The sequence below is a fragment of the Ischnura elegans genome (genome assembly GCF_921293095.1).
Source record: "Ischnura elegans chromosome 13 unlocalized genomic scaffold, ioIscEleg1.1 SUPER_13_unloc_4, whole genome shotgun sequence".
Taxonomy (NCBI): Eukaryota; Metazoa; Arthropoda; class Insecta; order Odonata; family Coenagrionidae; genus Ischnura; species Ischnura elegans.
Genome location: NW_025791660.1, coordinates 520,296 through 540,571, shown reverse-complemented (window position 1 = coordinate 540,571; position 20,276 = coordinate 520,296). Strand labels below are relative to the sequence as shown.

Genomic DNA, 20,276 nt, shown 5'->3' with positions numbered 1-20,276 from the left:
TAAAATCTGAATTTTTACATACACGTGTAACTTATATTCTTCATTGCTGAAGTGAAAAATCAAGCCTCACTTTTGTATACCTATCTTGTTTTCATTGTTGAAAATATATCTTTGATAGAACCGTATTATCTTTGATGTTTTCATTACACCTCCAGTGGATGTATATCATTAAAGGTTTATTTCTTAGGCAAGAATTTCTTGCTAGTAATTGTTATAGCATATTTAATTGTTTTATGTGCACAGAATTACTTACAGGAGATATTCATGATTAGAAGTGCATAAAATCAATACTGGCTCTCTGGGATATGTGGATATTTTTGTTTACTAACATTCTGGTGAGTTTTAGATTACATTTTCATCTATTTGCCTGATGCAACAAATGGGAGGAATGATCAGATGGTTAGAACTCTTAATGTTCTTCTATGTCTTTAAAATTCTTGCAACATCGGAAGTTCCTTTCTTTAGAATTACCTTTTATTCATTCATTAAACCCATGGTTAGCTAGCAGTAGTATTCTATTAATGGCGTGTTATAATTCAAAGACAGAACCTATCATTTGTATGAGATAAGTTATTATTGTGCTGGATTGGTGGCTGAAATTCATAGTCAATGGTTGTGTATATAATTTGTTTCACATGATATCATTGGCCTTTGTGTTTTTATAACTTTCGTCGGATTTATTTACGTATCAAAACAGAGCCTCTGGACATAGATAATCCTCTGCAAAGGATATAAACGAAAACAAACATGTGTTGCTATTTGCTGCTTCAGTTGTGCATCATTGGGGAAACTCATTGTTATTCACACTGGATATGAAATCTATTTTGCTATCATGTACATATAAAATAAAGGAAAACGTAAATAAAAATAAATAACAAATTAGACTCGTACTTCCGTAGCGCTATTGTTATAAATAACATGTCTTTTGCCGGAGCAGGAGCTGTATTTACAACAGAGATTTCAAACGCCGCCATTATTTTGACTCGAATCACGTGACTCCGAGAGCGAAAAGGGGGGCGGTATGTTGGCTACGCGCTCCGGCCGTAAGGGGCTAGTGGAAAGCGCAATCTACTGTATAAAAGATCTATGCACAATAGGCCCACGGACGCGGTCGCCCCTCGTGATGCGCCTTAGCGCGAGCCCAGTCCCTCCTTCGGGCGCTCAGGTCGACCCTTTCCTATCCTCTCCACGCGGTCAACTACTGTTATTTGCAGTGTGTTTTCCAAAACAATATTTGTTGCTTACTTTTGATATTTATTGCTATGAATGGATTCTTCTTTTTGCTGACCACATGGAAATTTCAAACATAATTCTAACGTTTATATCAACGGAGTTAAAGACCAACTAGTAAATATACTAATCCGTCTATATCAATGTTAGAACTTCGTTTAAAATTTCTGCACGCTCAGAAAGAAAACATAAAATTCATTTTGAATGTAAAAGATCGATGCGAACAACAAATATTTGCATATATTTTGCACTAATATTTAGCCAGTTGACCGCGGACTCGTTCTGGGAGGGGGCTTTTAATACTTCAAGGGTCTGGGATAGAGGCCGAGGAAAAGGATCAGCGCCCCACTGAGTTGGGTCCAAAAATGGTTAGGGAGGGAACCACTACCTTCAGTCGATGCGAAAAAGCTTCGTAGAGTAGAGTAAAGAAAAATTTCAAGAGATTCGTATTGAAGAAGATTTTCCCTCAATGAAGGTCCGGCACAAAAGGGTTAAATCCCTCTTCACTTATTTTGTCACTGGAAGCTTTTAGATATCTCGATGTTGTTTTTTAACTTTCTTATCTTTCAATAAAGCGTCTAATGCAATAGCGAAAGGATGGCTGGATACAAGGATGACATCAACCCAACAAGAAGGCGTTTACGGCCATGTGATATAGTGCTTTGCCAAAAGCATCAACCCTTTCCTACCAGTGCCTGCAATACCAAAATGTATTCCATGCTACAAGTAGAATAAGAATATTGGGCATTTATCTGTGCTAAGCTCCTTGTTGGGGTGGAGTTACCTCGGTATTTAAAACATTGTATCTATTTTTTTCTAAAATTTACTCTTACAAATTAATTAATATTTTTTATAGCATTGTCGAATTTAAACAAATTTTTAGTGTTAATGACAACAAAGTTAGTAAACTCAGGTACTAAGACTTTTTTCCAATTTCCATTATTTTTAATGATAAAATTTCATTTAAAAGTTGTTTATGCACAAAACAGAACAAAGAATTCATTTGAAAGTACAAGAAAGTGCAGTATGCAACAGAATATATAATTGCAAAAACCAATGTCAATGAAACCACTTCACAATGCATTCCTGTGGTGAGGATGATGGTAAAGGAGTGGGAGGGTAGGGCCTAATTGCCAAGGAGTGGCCCTAATGTCTCACTAAGCGGAGTGACGGGCCTGGCCTGAATGCATCCGACAATGGCTGCATCAGCAGTCACTTCCCTTCTCTAACGTCTGCTACAGCAGACGTCCAGTCATCTACTTTGAAAATTCCACGACAGCTATATCCAACGTCAGGTCTTCCTTGCATGAGAATGCCCCTTGGGTCAACCTGACGGTTTGCTTACAGAGCCATCCTGTTGCACCAGAGGATGGCTACGTAATACGTCATACTCACTAAAACACTGTTGAATTATGCTACCAGCTTTTATAAAGTCATGTAATACTTCAGTTGCCTGCATCATTTTTTTAATTTAATATTCTCTGTGCATTGCTGAAATTTAGGTATTCCATTGCTTACTTTCAGCCTACCTTTAATGAGAATGGAGAGTTCATTGAAACATTGGCAATGGCCGTTGAGTCTACCGTGGAAGCAGCAGGTGAGTTCTCTATAGGATTAGCTAATAACTCTTCAGGTGGAGGGTTTGTTGTAACTGATTTTTAAGAATGAAGCTCCTGAATCAGTCACCAAATGTAGAGGGAATAAGATCTCATTTTATTTACTCTTGCCCTGTTCTTCATTGTTTTTCAAATTACATGCATAAAATTTTCCAACTCATCAGTCTTTTAGTATTTAAGTACTCTTTCCAAAGACCTGGTGAATTTTGTAAGTGGTTTCATGAACTGCAGCGGTTTAGCCAGTTGAAAATTCTTATGGGATTTTCACCTTAACGGAGCAAGTGTTTTACCTTTTTCATCGGTTTTAGAGCATTAATGGCAGGAAATCATCCATGAAGAACAGTTAGAACAGGGGTCCAGTACCCTTGTGCGAATGATGGTACTTAATACTTTACAAAATATAAATTTACAAATTTATATTTTGTAAATTTCTTTTGCAAGTTCGGCACAAAGGTATCTTTGTTATCGGTCTAACGCATCATTTTTTTCTATACAAAATCTCAGAAATGATCCACAGAGCAATAGACCAAGATGTTGTTACCTCCAAATACCATGTTATTAATAATGATATATTGCATACGGAGATCCTTTTCATGAGATAAAAATGCCACTATGTAAACATTACACTTTACAAAATACATACATTGCCAACATGAGAGAAAAAAATTAGTGCATTTAAGGCTATCATTTAGTTCATTAACATCCATTTCAGTAATTTAAAATAACTTAGGCAAGCAAGATTAAGTAATAATAAATTAATATGTGATGATGATAAATCATATGAACTGTGAATATAATGAGAAAGAAAGGATAGTGGAAGAAAAAACGGGCTTTCTAAAACCCCTAAAAAGGAAGATGGGACAATTAATTGGCCATATCATGAGATTCGATAGCCAGATAAAGATCATATTTTAAGCACATGTGGACATGGAAAAAAGGCAATGGATGGTCCTAAATTTGTTTCATAGGCCAGGATATTACAAATATTAAAGAGAAGAAATACATTAACACAAAAAGGTAAGCAGATAATGAGAGTGCATCAGAGTACTGTGTGAAACCAACCTCAGGAATTGCTGACAAACGATGGTGATAAAATTTACGCACAATTCAAGTTGAACATGCAACAAAGAGTTCACACCTGATCAGCAGAGGTATGTGGCATCAGGTCATTACTGGCCCAATCAGTGCAATCATATTCTTCTTCATCATCACCGCTCTTATCCACCTTTACTGAAGAGGACGTGTATATTCCCCTGCCACTCTAATAGAAAGAGAAATCATTCGCCGGGAAAGCATCAAATCGTATTTCATCCCTTACAGTGGTCCATTTGCTAATTGCACTATGTTGACTTGGATTTACGACATAAACGTTGGGAGGGTAATCTAGGGACCCAATATGCGTTTCTGCAAGGATGCGTTTGGCGACCAATCCGAGATATTTTTTAATTGCTGGATTTTAATATCGACGTAAAGTACTACCCACTGATGACATATTGGAGAGAGACTCCGGTTCCTTCGGCTATATCCGAGCTTAGCGCTGTGGAATTTAAAAATCTATTGATGAAAGTTCAAATTTAAATTTCAATATTCCTTTTATTATACATACGGACGAGAGATTTGCGAAAGAATTTACCAAAACTTTGTTGACAGCAGCAAAAGACGAGGAATGACACTAACATAAGAAATACAGACTGGAAAGCAGGTAATTGAATAATTCCTCCGTGATTGTTCCTCACTGGACGATGCTGATTAATCAAATATTAGTAAGACTAACGAAGAAAGACGCACTTGATGTGAATTTTGGTGCATCTGGGGCGTTCGAGAGGGGAGCGGGGAGGGTACGCCGGCGGCCTTCACCCTTATTCATTCATTTAGTCACAGCTGCCGGACAATACCGGAATAGAAGTGCATAACCTAAGTTCCCAAACCTCCATAGCAACTCGAGAGGCGTCTTCATAGACTTGCTGCTCTGGTATCCGCGACGCTGCGTGGGCGTTTGAATATTTTCTTCGCGGACGCGGACTCAAATTAGGCATTTTGTGGCTACACGGTGGCAGATAAGTCAAAATGCACGAAATTTTTGTCCAAGAAGGGCAGTAACTCGGCAAAATCTCTAGGAAATGACCATAAAATATTATATTTTTCGAATTTTGACCCTCCCCCCTAAATTGCATTTGAGCGAGGGTCAGGGGTTCACGTACAGGTCTCAAAATTTTCAGGCCTTATTTTTGATCGGTCCCACAACTTTTTTTCATTGGGCCAGATGGATTTGAAAAAAAATCGATTTTTGCGATCCGCCCTAATGTATAGTTAGTAGTGGAATTTCATTCGTGATTCGATTAAAAACGCGATTGAATAAGGACAAATATGTATCCTTTTCGTGCTACTTTTCTAAGCCACATCTTTAGAATAAAACCCAGACGGCACATTAGCCCCCGTATCTAATTCGTATCTAGATAGTATCCACTGACCAAGGGGATGCTATTCCACTCCGTCGCTTTTCATCCATGGATACTATCAATGTACGGCCTGTCGACGAAGCGTGCATGAAGCATGTCAATATCCGTCGCGAAGCACCTATGAAAGGATACGAAGCGCTCAGGTATACAGTACCGACGCCATTCTGCTATCAAAGAGCGTTCCCAGCTAGCAAACCCGTGGACGTGTATATAAACGTCCGGAGCAAAATATGAGCAACTGGTTATCCTAATCTGTTGTCCCGAGATTGCCGGAAACATGATAGTTACAGTTGAGGTAGACTTGCTCTATAGAAATGGCTGTCACGAATGGGGTATTTTTTGCGCGCATTTTAGAGCAATCTGCAAGTTATTCACTAACCACTTGGTACCTTTAACACTTTGAGTGCCGGCTGCTAAATTTAAAGCCCTACAGAAAAATCCAGCCATATTTACTATATTCTTACATTTTTTTAAACATTACCATCAAAAATATATTTATATCGATGTGCATTCAATAAAATGGACTTTGCTCTTCTTTATGAATGAGTTGAATAACATTTATCGCTAATTTTTAAATATATAATTCAACAATGAAAACCTACAGTTTTTGAAAAATGAAAAATTTGCAACATACGATGTACCGCCATAACATGCATAATTAATTTTTTTAATACGCTCAATTTGAACTATTTAAAGCATGGAAATCATAAAGTATTGTTTCAAGCAAAGCATTGTAAATCCTGGATGACGAAAAGGGTCAATGCACCCTCAACGAACCCAAAGAACGAACCCGTTGGCCCAAAGAATTTTCACACTAAGTGGCCTAAGATGAGGATGCCGGTAGCTACAGAGAACTTTTCGTCATCGACACATAAAGTGAACACTTTTTCCATCGAGCAGTTTAGTTTTGATAAAACAGAACCCCTAAGCAGTAAACTGGAAAAGTACCACGGGAGGAATATTACGGCTTCACGCATACAAAGCCAATTAAATGGGAAGACGTAATATTACGTCCATGGCAATCCTCAGAAGTATTAGCAGGACGTAATATTACGTCCATGGCACGCAAAGTGTTAATGATTCAATTAATATACTGAACACTAGCAATGGCTAAATAGTTATTATGATGAGGATTTTGTGAATGTATTTATAGAAACATCTACCGCCTTCAAACAACAAACGTCAAACAAGGCGATAGAGTACCCTGGATTGCGAAATCAGCAGGGTGAATTTGATTCACATTCGAACGATAAATTCCATTTAGACTGGCTGTAACTTTGCGATTTTTTGCTACGGGAGAATCTTACAGTTCCCTGATGTATGCAACAAGGATCCATGACAGCAGTATCGGAAAAATCATCCCTGAGGTCTACAGGAGTATTTATAATAACCTCAAAACAGAATACTTGCTAGTGAGATAGATTTCCATGTTGATGGTCATGGAAGTAAAATTAACAATATTTTAAAGGACAGAATAAAAAAGTCCTCTTTCCTTGATAGCTTATTAATATAATCATTTCGCGAACAAATTATTGTGGTGATAGTCTCATAGGTGATTTCCTGTGATCTTGGAAACGTAGTGAAAGTTTCTGTAAATATGCATTAGCCTACTCTTGAGTTAAAGGTGTATTTACGGCCTCATCATTTTCATTTGTTGCTGTTCCAGGTGCCACGAAAAGCTGAGGAATGGGAGAGGATAGCCAGTGAGTTTCAGTCACTCTGGGGTTTTCCCATGTGTGTGGGAGCAATTGAAGGGAAAAAATAGCTTTTCGTCCCCCATCAAGCGCTGGCTCTTTTTATTTTAACTATAAAGGCGGCCATTCAATTGTCCTTTTGGCATTGACAGACACAAGGTACAAACTTATTTATGTGGACGTTGGGTGAATGAGCGAGTGAGTGACGGTGGGGTGTTCATGGAAAGCAAACTTGCGGAGGCAATAAAGGAGGATAGGCTGAACCTCCCAGCATCCAGGCCACTTCCTGGGAAGGCAATCCCTGTGCCTTGTGTGTTTGTTGCCGATGACGCATTCCCCCTGACCAACCGAATATTGAAACCCTATCCATTCAGAGAGCTCACTCCTGAGAAGAGGGCTTATAACTTTCGTCTCTCCCGGGCCCGAAGGGTTGTGGAGAATGCCTTGGGCATAGTGACGAACAGATTTAGAATTTTCGTGACCGTTATGAATCTGACTGCAGAAAAGGTTGAGACTATCACTTTGGCAGCGGTAGCCCTTCATAATTTCCTTTGTGTGCACAATAGTAATGCGTACACCACCTTGGAGGATCCTAACGAGGTGACTGTACTCCCTGGCTTACCCCTGCAATGAGCAAACCGCCCAGCAAACTCCGCCGTTAATACCCAGAATGAATATTGTGCATATTTCAACTCTTTGCGATGGTTTTCTTTATTTTCCTATGGCCCGCTGTCTCTTTACCTTTCACTTTTCTTTAGACACCCTCTCTCTATTCTGATAACATTTGTGCATAATCCATCTAAAGTTGCTGTTCACTGTTGTTTCTCTAGGATAGTGTAATTTTAGTATTTCCAATTTGTGTTTAACCCTCTTATGGATTTGCAAATTTAGTTACGTCGTTGGATTTTCGGCGCCGCGTCATTTTTTGTTATTATCTTTCAATGTCGGCGTGAATTTACAAATTTTCTGATTGATAATGGTAAATACATATATTATCTTTATTTATCACCGTGTTTTGCTAGATTTGACCCATTATTCTGGAAGTTATAACAAAAAATCTTGAAAGCTGTATTCTTTTCAATTTGTTGCCGTAATGCTCTCTATTTCTGATCCCTTTGTCTGTTATTTTCGAGTGAAAGTTTTAATTTTGTGTGTAATTGTTGTTTGAAATATTTTTTCTGATATGCTGTGCTGGACAAACTCCACTTTTTAATGTTTATATTTTTATGTATCTAAATACTAAAAATGAGGACCGAATAAAATTCGTTTATGCCCGTATGACATAATTTTCCTTCACTGTGTCCACCCATATATTTTGTCTTTGCAGTGTATACAGAAGGATAAGTTATTAAACGTTAATAATGAAACAGCTGTAGGTGAAGTGAGAAGAAACGAGTTTTACTTTCGTAATTTTTACAGGATTCTAGCTATAAAGGCAAATCTCGCGAATATTCTGGGAGCTTATAACCTGCAGTTAAAAAATAAAGTCCCATGTGAAATATAACGAATATGGTATAATTAGCGATGTGTCCAACAACCCAACGCCGCTTCGGAGGTGGAGCTAGAATAGCCGGTATTTTTTACCGACCGCAGAGCCCCATTCCCTCATTGAGGACGTTTCCTTAGACATGAACGATTAAATATGATGCGTGGGAGTGCACAAGCTGTGGTTTTACTCCTGGGTTGGTGGGAAATCCAAGAAAATAACTTCTAAGAATTATGGGTTATAGGTGGTAGGGAAGTAGGAACAGGTGCCTATTATCTTTCGTCCAGCTCTGCGTAAGGGTCGGATAGAAGAATGTTCCAATGTGACAAAAATACCCTCAAGTTGAGAGGACTTCCCTCATCTTTTCTTTCCGAAGAGTTTCACTGACCCAAACATTGAGACTATCCATACCTTTGCACTAAGCTTCCTTATTCGTCATTCACCGCCTTCTTCCCCCCTCCCACTTAACTTGATTGAACTTCTCTCCACCCTAATGACCCACCCGAGCTGGACCTTCTTGGAATGAAGGGAGGGCCACTGCGAAGCGTTTTGACAAGGCTTTTGTTCCCTGTCCCTCATGCAGCGATGGAAGGATAAAGAAAAAGAAGGCTATTGTATATTGTAACAGTACGGACGGACACCTGGCGTACTCATGCCCGCGGCCGAAGAGGGACGTGATTCGAGTGCGGCGTCACGACTCATCTGGTTCGCGACTGCCCACGGAAGAAGGCCATGCCGGATGGTACTACACTTGTCGTCCAGGCGACTGCCCCGTCAGAAGTGGAGAACGCAGGACCTGTTGTCTCACCTCCGGTTTGTTTACTTAAGGGGAATCCAGAATCTACTAATCCAGTCATTTCATTCTTGGACTGAGTACCATCAGAATAATCAACATTGAACATAAAATTGAATAAAAGCACTTTGTTAGGTCGGTTATCAAACAGGAGCTGCAGAGCTTCTTTCCCTTCTTCCCAAAACATGCAAATATGATCGTCTTTAGAATGGTACCACTTTAATGCATAACCACGTAATTTACTAAGTTAGTTACTAATTAGTGACTTAGTTTTCACGAATTAAGTCGTACTTTTTCAAGGATCATCACTGTTTAAGTGTCTCTTAATTTTAATGTCACTATAAATCTGCAAACGAACGCAAATGTGAGAACCGAGGAGTAAGAATTACGATTAGGTAGTCCGAGGTAGAAAAGTTGATGGAGTCTTGTCGTCAGCGTAACCGAGAAACAAATAAATTAAAAGATGTAGATGATGGCATGTACACACTTTAAATCTAGTTCATAAGGCATTCCATGGCTTCTTTCCAAACTCAGTATACGCTGTAGAGGGGCTCACCCTTAAGAACAAGGAATGCCTGAGAACACGTCGAACAAAATGACGTCACAGCCTTGATAATATGGCCGACTGGTGTTTCAGCGCATCATTAATTTTGCAAATTTTAATAATTAATATCTCGCTTAAAAAGTACCTCTCTATTCTCAGACTCGGAATTTAGCCTAATTGAGGTGTAAATTTTTTTTAAGATCACTTCCCAAAAATGTGCACATACTCTATTGTGAAGAAATACAAATTTTCAGAAGAAATGCAAAGTTCAATCTTCAAGGTTATACAACCAGCACTCTCTCAGTATTTATACCCAGGAATTGGTGCAAGGGGAGGGGGAAACATTTTGGGTGAACAAATGAAGACCGATAACAGAAAACATACCCAGATAGCACAAAGTAAGTGAGTTAACCGTTTCTTATGGTTTTCTTACGGAAAAATTTGATAAGCAGCTTATCGTAAGCTAAGGGACTTATATAAGGCAAGGGTAAGACGTTAGGGACGATTAGGTAAGGAATGCCGTCAAATATCCTCAGGCAATGTAAGTCACTTCTGTTGGAGCGCCAAAGGCGGCTGAACAGCGTACTACACATGCTACGCGGTTCATCTTGACATGAATTTAAAGGCTATTCGAGAATCCAGACAAGGGAGACGCCAACTATCGGCCGAATTCGAAAGTAGAGCTTCGAGGGAACCATAGGTGGCTAGGCATTTACCGCAGGAAGCCACGTTGATCAAGCATTGGTATTGTTCGGTATTCTCTGATTTCTGTAGTTATTTTGTTGACATGAAGCTATCATTACGTCGTAAGCAATATATTTTATCCATTGATATTGTGCTTGAGGCTTTTAGTTTGGTTTTATTGCTACAATTCGTCACTCAACTACACAACGTTGGTAATATAGAACCACGTTGCGAAATCATAGGCATTGTAGGGTAGGTATATTCAGTTTTCTCTGGATAAATTGTTAGTGTTAAGTTTCGATAACTTCGTTAGTAATGTATTTTATGCGTTTATATAAATGTGTGTGAGGTCTTTTAATTGATTTTGATCACTGCAATTCATCATTCCCCTTGACGGTAAACCCCGACGGTGGGAAACCACGTTGAGAAATCTTTGGCATTGTTGGGTATATTGTGTTTTCTCTAATTACACTCGACGGCAAAAACAATATTTTTTGAGCCCTGATACCATTCCTGCTAATTAATATGCAAAATGACCTCCTGAATCCGAACATGACATCCGCTTTCATCCATCACCTACCATTTTCAGGGGGAAGCCCCCACTCTAATTTTCATCACTTTCATACGTCTTGGAGGAATGAAAAGGATTATATTAGAATTTATGTTTCTTATTAGGTTTTTTAGAGGTGAAAAGTTCTAAAATATGATAATTAATGGTAAGGTTGTAGATTTGGGGGGTTTGATTTCCGTTAATGATTTAAAAAACCCATTAAAATGATGAACCTTTCCTTTTTTCGCAATTTTTTCACTTATTTTCTTCATTTTTCAGCTCCAATTTTATTTTCCCATACCCCAAATATCCTACAATGATGGAAAAATATACATATCAACAGATTATATCAGAAATAATAAAAATATTTAGGTATACGGCATAGAAAAAATAATGAAAATGTGTGCCAACAGTTAAGAAGGTACGCTACCATGCTGGTGCCCTCAATACCACACGCGCATCAACAAAGAGAAAAATAACCAGTGTGAAGTGAGGTAGAAGTTTCTCATGCATAAACAGCAGTAGGCCTAATATATCAACATGCCCGCATTCAATTTCCCTGAAAATCTCCTAACAAATTTGATGATGTCTTTATGGAACCATTCCCTATGTTTATCTGAAACTGCTCCTAAATATTCTATGAAAATATCCAGGTGTGAATGAAGGAAATCCATTTTTAGTGACACGTTAAACCCCATGGCCTAATACGCTGACAGCAGCTCACACGTTTCTGAGCTCATTCTCACAGCTAACACACGTTTCAGAATCCAAGCCAAGCTCGATTTCATTTATAATTCAGGTGTTTCATGTACGTCGAATCTTTGAAAAGTTTCCTAATCTGGGGGTCCACGAGTTCCTTCCTTGGTTTTAGCCTCACTAATTGTAAGACGAGGAAATTAAGCTAGAAATTGAAATTCAGCTCCTGTCTTTTCGATTGCCTTCACAAAGTATTTCATCTGACTTCATTTGATGTGCAATGGTGGCAAGTGAATATCTTCTGTCGAAACCAGGGAAACATAAGCAACATTTTCATAACCATGAGTTAAGCTTTCTCGCAGAGGCCAATTCTGTACTAAGTAATGTTTTTCACGGGCGCGGCTGTTGTATTCACAAAGAAAGCAGCACTATTTAGTGAAGCCTGATTGCAGTCCCATGAGTAGAGCGACAACTTTCAGATCAGCGCAAACTTACCAATTATAATCACGATAATTAATTCTTCCAAGGATTCAACTGAAATATCTGTACGTCTCCTTCATATCAGCAGAGTATGCAGACAGGACAGAAGGTAACTCATTCCCATTGGCCAACAGGTCCACTTTAAAGCCTGTCTTTGACGAATCTATAAACATTCTCCATTTTTTGGGTCACATGGCATCATCAGTTCTATCAACAACCCACACAGTACAGGATATTCCAGGAATATCCCATTTTGATCCCCAATATTCCTATTTCGTCCCAGGGATATTGCGACTCATCACGGGATATTCCTGGAATATCCTATTTTGATCCCTTATATTCCTATTTCGTCCCAGGGACATTGCGAACCATTGTGGGATATTCGCGGTATATATTTTGACAGTAGGCTTTTGTGTATGTAATAACTGAGTCACAGTTGTTACAGTGTGTTTCATCATTTCTTTTCGGAACACCCAAGAACGCCGTCCGCCTGGGGTGCTATGAAATGCAGATTAATTAAAAAATCAATCAATTCTCTTAAGATGTAAAAAAAAATCCTGCCATGATAAGTTTTCCTCGTTTCATAAAGAAGAATGTTCTTCGAAATGTGATTTCACTCGTGCTTTTTAATCTACTAAGGCGATGATACAAAAAAGATATATTTCTCAGTGGGATTTATTCCTCAAGTCATAAGGCGAAACTTAATTTTTCGCCTACCAAGATTTAGACTCCCGCCCGCGATGTCGAGCTATCGATTGTAGATACCATCGATGGTCGATTCCACCAATAGTCGATTTCCAGCGTGAGAAAAACTTACGCGCATGCGCATTACCACTTTCAAATCCCACCGAATCCAACGGCCATGGCCGTTGTCGTATTCTTGTGCACATGAATAATGTTACGTGAACTGTGTTGTGTTCTTCGTGAGCGGAATTGATCCTGCCGAAGCTTATCAGCCTCTTAAGTTCTTCTTTTACTTGTTTCACCAGCACCCGGGCAATCATCTACCGTTACTACGTAAGTTCGTAGTGTTATGTTTGCGAAACTTCTCCAACAAAAGTTTATCAACCGCTGAAGTTCTACTTTTGCTTCCTTCATCAGAATCTGGGTAAGTAGAAGTGTTGCTCATTGCAACATTTTTTATTTTAAATGAAGCATATTCTTAATATTTTCAACCTTCTCACACTTCCTGAGACAGCTCAGTCAATCCATCTTCTGTGGATTGAAAAACATTGCATATGCATAAACTTAAATTTATTTTAATGCTTGACGCATTGCACCACCGTAGTGTGGGAGGATTATGAAGAAAAACTTCTCGGCTTTACTATTTATTGAGTCATTTAAAGTTATTTACATTTTTTATAGTGTTTATTTTTCATTTAGGTGTAGTGGGTTAAGTGTAGCTTCATGTCAAAAACATCTTCATGATGATGTAAAAAGTTTTGGATCAAAGTTCCAATCAGGTAATTGTTATTAAAAGAAAAAAATTCAATCTATTTTGTGTCTCATTTTTGAGATTTTTTTGTAGTTAAAGATGTCACTGTGATTTTGTTAAAGAGGGGATAAGTAATGGGATTTGATTTGTTGGAGGCAAGTCTGTTTGTGCACATTACTCCGGGATAAAACCATTGGGCCATAATGATAAAGTGAATATCAGTTTATCTGTGGTAATATTATTAATACCCAGCCCAGTATAGGATATGGTTTAGATTCATCTTACTTTATGTTTGCTTGAAGCACTTCTCAATAGAGTGATCAAAGACTGAGATGCGTTGGCTCCCTAATATTGTTTTCTTCTAAGCAAGCAGACTGTTTGATCTTGATTCCAATTTTGCAGGGTATCCCATTTATCTTGACCACCCGAAATAACTTTTTGTTCAGATGGAAGTTCAAAAATGTGTCAAGCAAATGTTCATAAGCCCTCAGGGGGACATTAATAAGCATGACTGCCTTCCTTGTAGCTTTGTTTCTACAAGGATTTGAAGAGTGGTATGTCTTTTTTAAATGGCACCCTATATTTTTTATGAATGACTGGTGGAGTAGTTCCAATACCCGCCTACCTGCACTAAGTGCTATTGAGTCAGTCATTTTTCATAACACTGTGTTTATGTTAATGGTCCACTGTGCTACATTTTTTAATAAGTCTTTAGCAGAGGAAATGAACTGCCAAATAAAAAAATATAGGGTGCCATTTTAAAAAGACATACCGCTGTTCAAATCTTTGTAAATAACAAAGCTACAAGGAAGTCAATCATGCTAATTAATGTCCCCCTGACGGCTAATGAACATTTGCTTGACATATTTTTGAATTTCCATCTGGACAAAAAGTTATTTCGGGTGATCAAGATAAATGGGACACCCAGTATTCTTCATGTGAAATTGTCATAGTGGATATGTATAGCCTTTGGTTCAATGAATTATCCCTAATATCATAATTTTTATTTCAGATTGATTTTTTGAAAAGAGTTGGGGGTTCTACTCCACCAGATGCAACAAGGCTCGGGTTGAGAGCATTATTCTTAGATGATATTGCAAAATATTATTCATTGGAAGGCCTTAAAGGGAACATAAAGATTGGACAGACACACATTCATTCGGCTCTAAGCTGTAAGTAAAGTTTTCAAATTTCTATTAATTAAATACTTCAATGAGACCAACATATGTCAGTAGCTTAGGTATTTTCCTTGAGAGCTATCAGCAATCCCTCCTTGCATTTTGTTGAAATTCTTGCAAGGACATTACTTTTGTTATTTTGTGCTGTCCAGCGCCCAGAATTGAATTATGCTCTCTAGTCTCTTGGGTTGTATTCAAAGTTAGTACCCTCCCTTTCAATACAACCCTAGCATTCGATTATTTTTATTACCATTCCTATGATTTTCAAGATTGGCTGTTGTAAAAAATATCATGAGATAATTTCAGTTTTCTTTGAATGACATTTAATTATTGTTGTGCTCGCTTATTTCATTAACATTTGGACTAAAGTTTTATTTCTCTTAAGTAATGAAACCACTCTCCAGCCTTAAATTTATCAGGTGGATTTTGTGGGAAAATTAACTGCTTACGCCTTAATTATCGAGGTCATTTCAAGATCTCATGTAATGACAGTGATGATAATAGAATCGCTCAAGAAAATGACTAAGTATATGCAGCCAAGCTCATGTCTCAAACTCTTGTTTGTCATTTCATATGAAGTAATTTGCCAACTCTTGCCTCATAGAAAGTCCAAATTTGTGGGCTCTGACCTAGGTGGCAAGTGCAATACTGAACATGTTACAATTCTGTGATGATCCTTTGTCTTATGCTGGTAATTTGCTTATGATGACAGGTGCAGTTCTAAGCAAGTTCCCAGCTGCAACAAGGAAAGAAGTGGATTCAGCTACAAAGGATTGGCTGAGGCACTCTAATGATAAACTTAAAAATAAGAAAAATGTAACTAGTGGTGTAATACATAGTGTTTAATTGTTGTTTCAATAAATTTTTAAAATAAGGCTTTTACTCATTATTGCCATGCTGCAGATTGTTTGTGCCCTTTAGATACCATTTGTGCCCTTTAGGTGCCACAGGCATCCATAAGAAGTGCAGACTAAGACATGTAATGGATGTCCACAAGTGGGCCATTTCGCATCCACAAGAAGTCCAGAGCAAGACATCCAATGGATGTCCACAAGTGGGACATTTGGACCTGCGTAGGAAGTCCAGAGGACAGTATATGGATGTCCATGGATGTCAGCCCTGTCATCCATTGGATGTCCAATGGATGCCATTGCGGTGGCTGGGATGTTAAACCTGAATCTCACTGATTTCATTCTTTATTCAATTACTTGTCAGCTAGAAGTCTCAAACAAACTGGTAAGTGTTCCCACAGTGTTCCAGAACAATGAAAAACACACCAGCATGTTACATTATGTTGATGAACACTCCCTACTCCCTAGACAGGATGTTCTCAAATGCATGTAAATGCTGAAGCTGTCCCTCACACTAAATGACCCAATGGATGCACTAGTACTTCCACAACTGCACTAAATACATACTGCCACCAGAACTAAAGTTTTTAATTTTTATTTTGCTCATTTCAATACTTTGTGAATACAATATATTCTTATGGTGATATCCAAGGAATATTCCTGAAGGAATATCCTGGGAATATTCGTGGACTATGCTGGGAATATTCCTGGACTATGCTGAGCATAATCCTGAAATATCCCAGGAATATTCCTATTAGAATATCCTGGGAATATTCCTGAACTATGCTGGGAATATTCCTAGAATATCCCAGGAATATCCCTACGGAATATTCCTGGGATATGCGTAAGGGCGGACGTATCGTATATACCAGGAATATTCCTGGGATATCCTGAGAACATTGAGAATATTCTAAGAATATTCCAATATACCTTCGAGAATATTCTAAGCATATTCATGGGATATTCCTCTGCTGTGTGGGAATGCATTTAATTACAGAAAAAAACAAGCCTTTACCTTCCATAAAAAGTAATTTCAGTGCTGACTGACAGGAAAAGATTTTTATGCCCTTTTCTAAGAGATTGTCATTCATTTACGCGAAACTATGTGCCATATGCTACAGTGGTTTGACCAAATATTTGGTTAAATTACTGTAACAAGTGGTGCAACAAACACTTGGAGCTTAATCCTAGTCCTGACCGCCAACTTGGCAGCCAAAGTAAAATTTATAAGCAGTTTTAAAAATTAAAAGAAGAGGTAATTGTTGCGATGCTTAAGTCAATTCACTGCAAATATAGTAGAAGCGATGAGGATGATTTTTACACATGGTAATATAATTACACATTTAATCACGATAATGGTCACAACTCAAGCCCATATACTGACATTCACTTGGAAGAGGCCGGAGTGAAACAACTTCTACTGTAATCCTTGTGTAGGCTTTCGCGGTGTGGTGAGGATTCAGCGTGGAGGTTTTCGGGGTTACTAACGCGTAGATTCTGTAGATTGATTTGCGATCAGATTTGTCTGCAGAGATGAATCTATGTAACCCCGAAAACCTCCACGCTGAACTTCTACTGTTTTGCACAATTTTAACTACTTGGAAAAAAAGGATCATCCTTGTCCAAAACAGCAAAAAATGTTGACTCTGCGATTGCTAGAGATACCGAGGGAAGATTACGACAACTGCAATACACACAATTGATTTGAGAGGCTGATACTTTGTGCAACTCCATTCTTAAGGAGAAAGAATACTTTTTAGCTGAAATGAGAATATAAAATCTTAGTCTTATATTTTTTGTGGAATAAGGAATTATTACTTTTCCTTTTTGGCTGCGAAAGCTAAGAGAATTGCCGTCCAAGGCTAAGCGGGCGAGGCATTGCGAGGGCCAGCGTAGTAAAGCGAACCTTCCGAGGTATTGATACAAATTTTAATCATTTTTGCTATGCAGCAAAATATTTTTATTATTACTGCTGTTTCTTGTTTTATATATATTTTTATCATTCGGTGGAGGAAGACGTGAAATGGGAGCTGGAAAATTTTAAAAATACGTGAAAATTTGCGAAAAAATGGCAAAATTGATAATCCTTAATGCGTTTTCACACAATTTACGGAGACTTATTCCCCCCGAATCTACCTCCTTACCATATTTGCACCCCTCAAAACCCTTAGAAAACATTTAAATGCTAAAGTAATCGTTTTAATTCCTCCAAATGACTGAAAAGTGATAAAAAATGGAGGGGGAGCTCCCCCGAAAATGGTGGGTGATGGGAAAAAACGGAGTTCATATTCGGATTTAGGAGGTCATTTTACAGTAGAAGCAGCAGGAATGGTGTCAGGGCCGATAATCATGCCGTCCAGTGTTATTTTGTTAGTATTGTGATAACGTTGTAAGTAATATATGTTATGCGTTACCACCCAGATAGCATGCAAGCTTGCAGCAAACTTGTCATAGGCTTGTCATTGGCTTGTCACGGCAAACCTTGTCGTGGCAAGTTTGCAGCAAACTTGCCGTGACAAACCTATTCTGGCTTGAAAGCTATGTACATAGCATTCAAAAAGTTATGTACAAGCTTGAATAAAGCTTACAAGTTATGTGAACACATACAAGCTGTAGAATAGTACATTACACCTGCAGAATACATGCCATATTGCACCCATAGCAGATTTGTCATATCATTCCTGGTGCAGACTTGCCATATCAAACTTGCTGCAAACTTGCCATATCAAACCTGCAGCAAACTTGCCATATCAAACTTGCCATATCACACCTGCAGCAAACTTGCCATATCAAACTTGCAGCAAACTTGCCGTATCACACCTACAGCAAACTTGCCATATCAAACCTGCTACTACCCACATAGCATGTAAGCTAACGTCAAGCTTGACTTTTCCTTGCCTATGTCAAGCTACCCATATTGATTTTCCATTGCCATGTCAAGTTGGAAATATTTTCTGGTCAGAAAACTCAGTCATGAGATCACCCTCAAGCAGGGATGAGAATTGCTTAGATTTAAAAATAAATTTTCTTGGATTAATATCCCACTTAAGAAACTGCCTCCAAAAGGCGCCTTGAGGGTGCCTTTCAGGTGATATGGCGAAATATGTTTTTTACACAATTTCTATACGGGATGTGAACAATTTACACATTTTATGTATATTTTTAGAGCCTATATAGTACTTTATACAGTGTGTACACGGTATAAAATGTACACAAGTGAATACAGTGTGCATACAAAAATGTATGCGAAAGAGTCCATTTGAAATCTATGCTAAAAACAATTACTTCCATTATAACGATAAAACTGGAAGCTTGGTTGTAAGGTTTTAATAATATTTACTTAATGAGAACTATAGTAATATAACAATATAATGTTATTTGATATAATTATCTTCATATTCATAAAAAACTCAAGTTAAAAAAGTTTCCCATTATATTACGAACTTATTTTAATATTTTGGATTAAAAATCGTATTTTGAACTCGCGCCAAAACGCCCGGCGGCCGTCTTGTGTACCACGTGACCTAACGGTTACTGATATTTTGTGATTGTGCATGGCTTGCGGTGCTTACAAGCGGTGCTTACAAGCGTAGGCTACGTTACAAGCAAATTTACGTTGAAGTATGCTATGGAAGAAGAAAATAATCCGTGCTTCGTAGTGAATACTGGCAAAAAGGGATTGGAAGTATGCTGTTTCATGCAACAAATCAACGCCTGAATAAGTTTTTGAATTCCCGGAAACAGTGGCTTTTAGCGTCACGAAGAGATTCTCTGCTGTGCTCTATGTAATTGTAAGTAAATGGAACATTTTTTTCCATTCGATACTTATGTATGATTAATGAACCGCCAATTACTATCCAATAATCATTTAAGATTATTCATTATTTTATTCTCAGGGTAATTACAATTTAGCATGGTCTTTGCTTTCGCTGGCATAGTGAAAAGAATCCATTCAGACGGTTAAAGTTGAAATATCAGGGTTCTCGCAGTAGAAGCCACTTTGTTAACAGTTCTTTATGACATTAAAACATTAGTCTCAACCTCAATTAACTCACTTACGAAAGATTTTTCTTGAAAATGAGTAACTATTTGGAATATGTCGAAGAATAATAGCAATTAATAAGCTGTTCTAAACATAGCCATCAGTTGAACTCTCTCCTATCATTATAATTTAGCCATTGATTTGTGCTTTAGTACATTTTTTTGCAAATGCCCATGTATACATCGTACATTTCTGCCAGTACATTTTTAACAGACATGTTGCACTCAAGGGCATAAGTAAAACGTTTCTAAGCTATTTCTGTGCAATAAGATTACAATCCTTAAATTTTTTGTTATGTAATCAATTACTCGTGTTTTTTGATAGAAAAATTAGTAGTATATTAAAATCTATTGTTAGCACCTGTTTGATAGCCATGTAGGCAGGATTTATGATGATTAAGTACCAAGTCTGCTAATGTAGTAAGCAAATCAATCGGTATTAGTGTATTTATAACAATTTTATATTTACAGGTTGCAGAAAAATTAAAACTACAGAATAGCCAGCTCCTCATGTGGATGGGAGAAATGGCACCTGGGTT

At 37.9% G+C, this 20,276-nt stretch overlaps 1 long non-coding RNA gene across 2 annotated transcripts; it reads left to right on the top strand.

The window, feature by feature from the left end:
* Window positions 1-12,973: 12,973 nt before the first annotated feature.
* LOC124173125 lies at window positions 12,974-15,719 on the top strand. 2 transcript variants are annotated; one of them, XR_006868395.1, is made up of 3 exons: window positions 12,974-13,340; window positions 14,680-14,839; window positions 15,558-15,719. It is a non-coding gene; the product is annotated as an uncharacterized LOC124173125 (long non-coding RNA). The 2 variants fall into 2 exon arrangements; XR_006868396.1 differs by lacking the exon at window positions 12,974-13,340 and having other exon boundaries at window positions 14,445-14,839.
* Window positions 15,720-20,276: the final 4,557 nt, after the last annotated feature.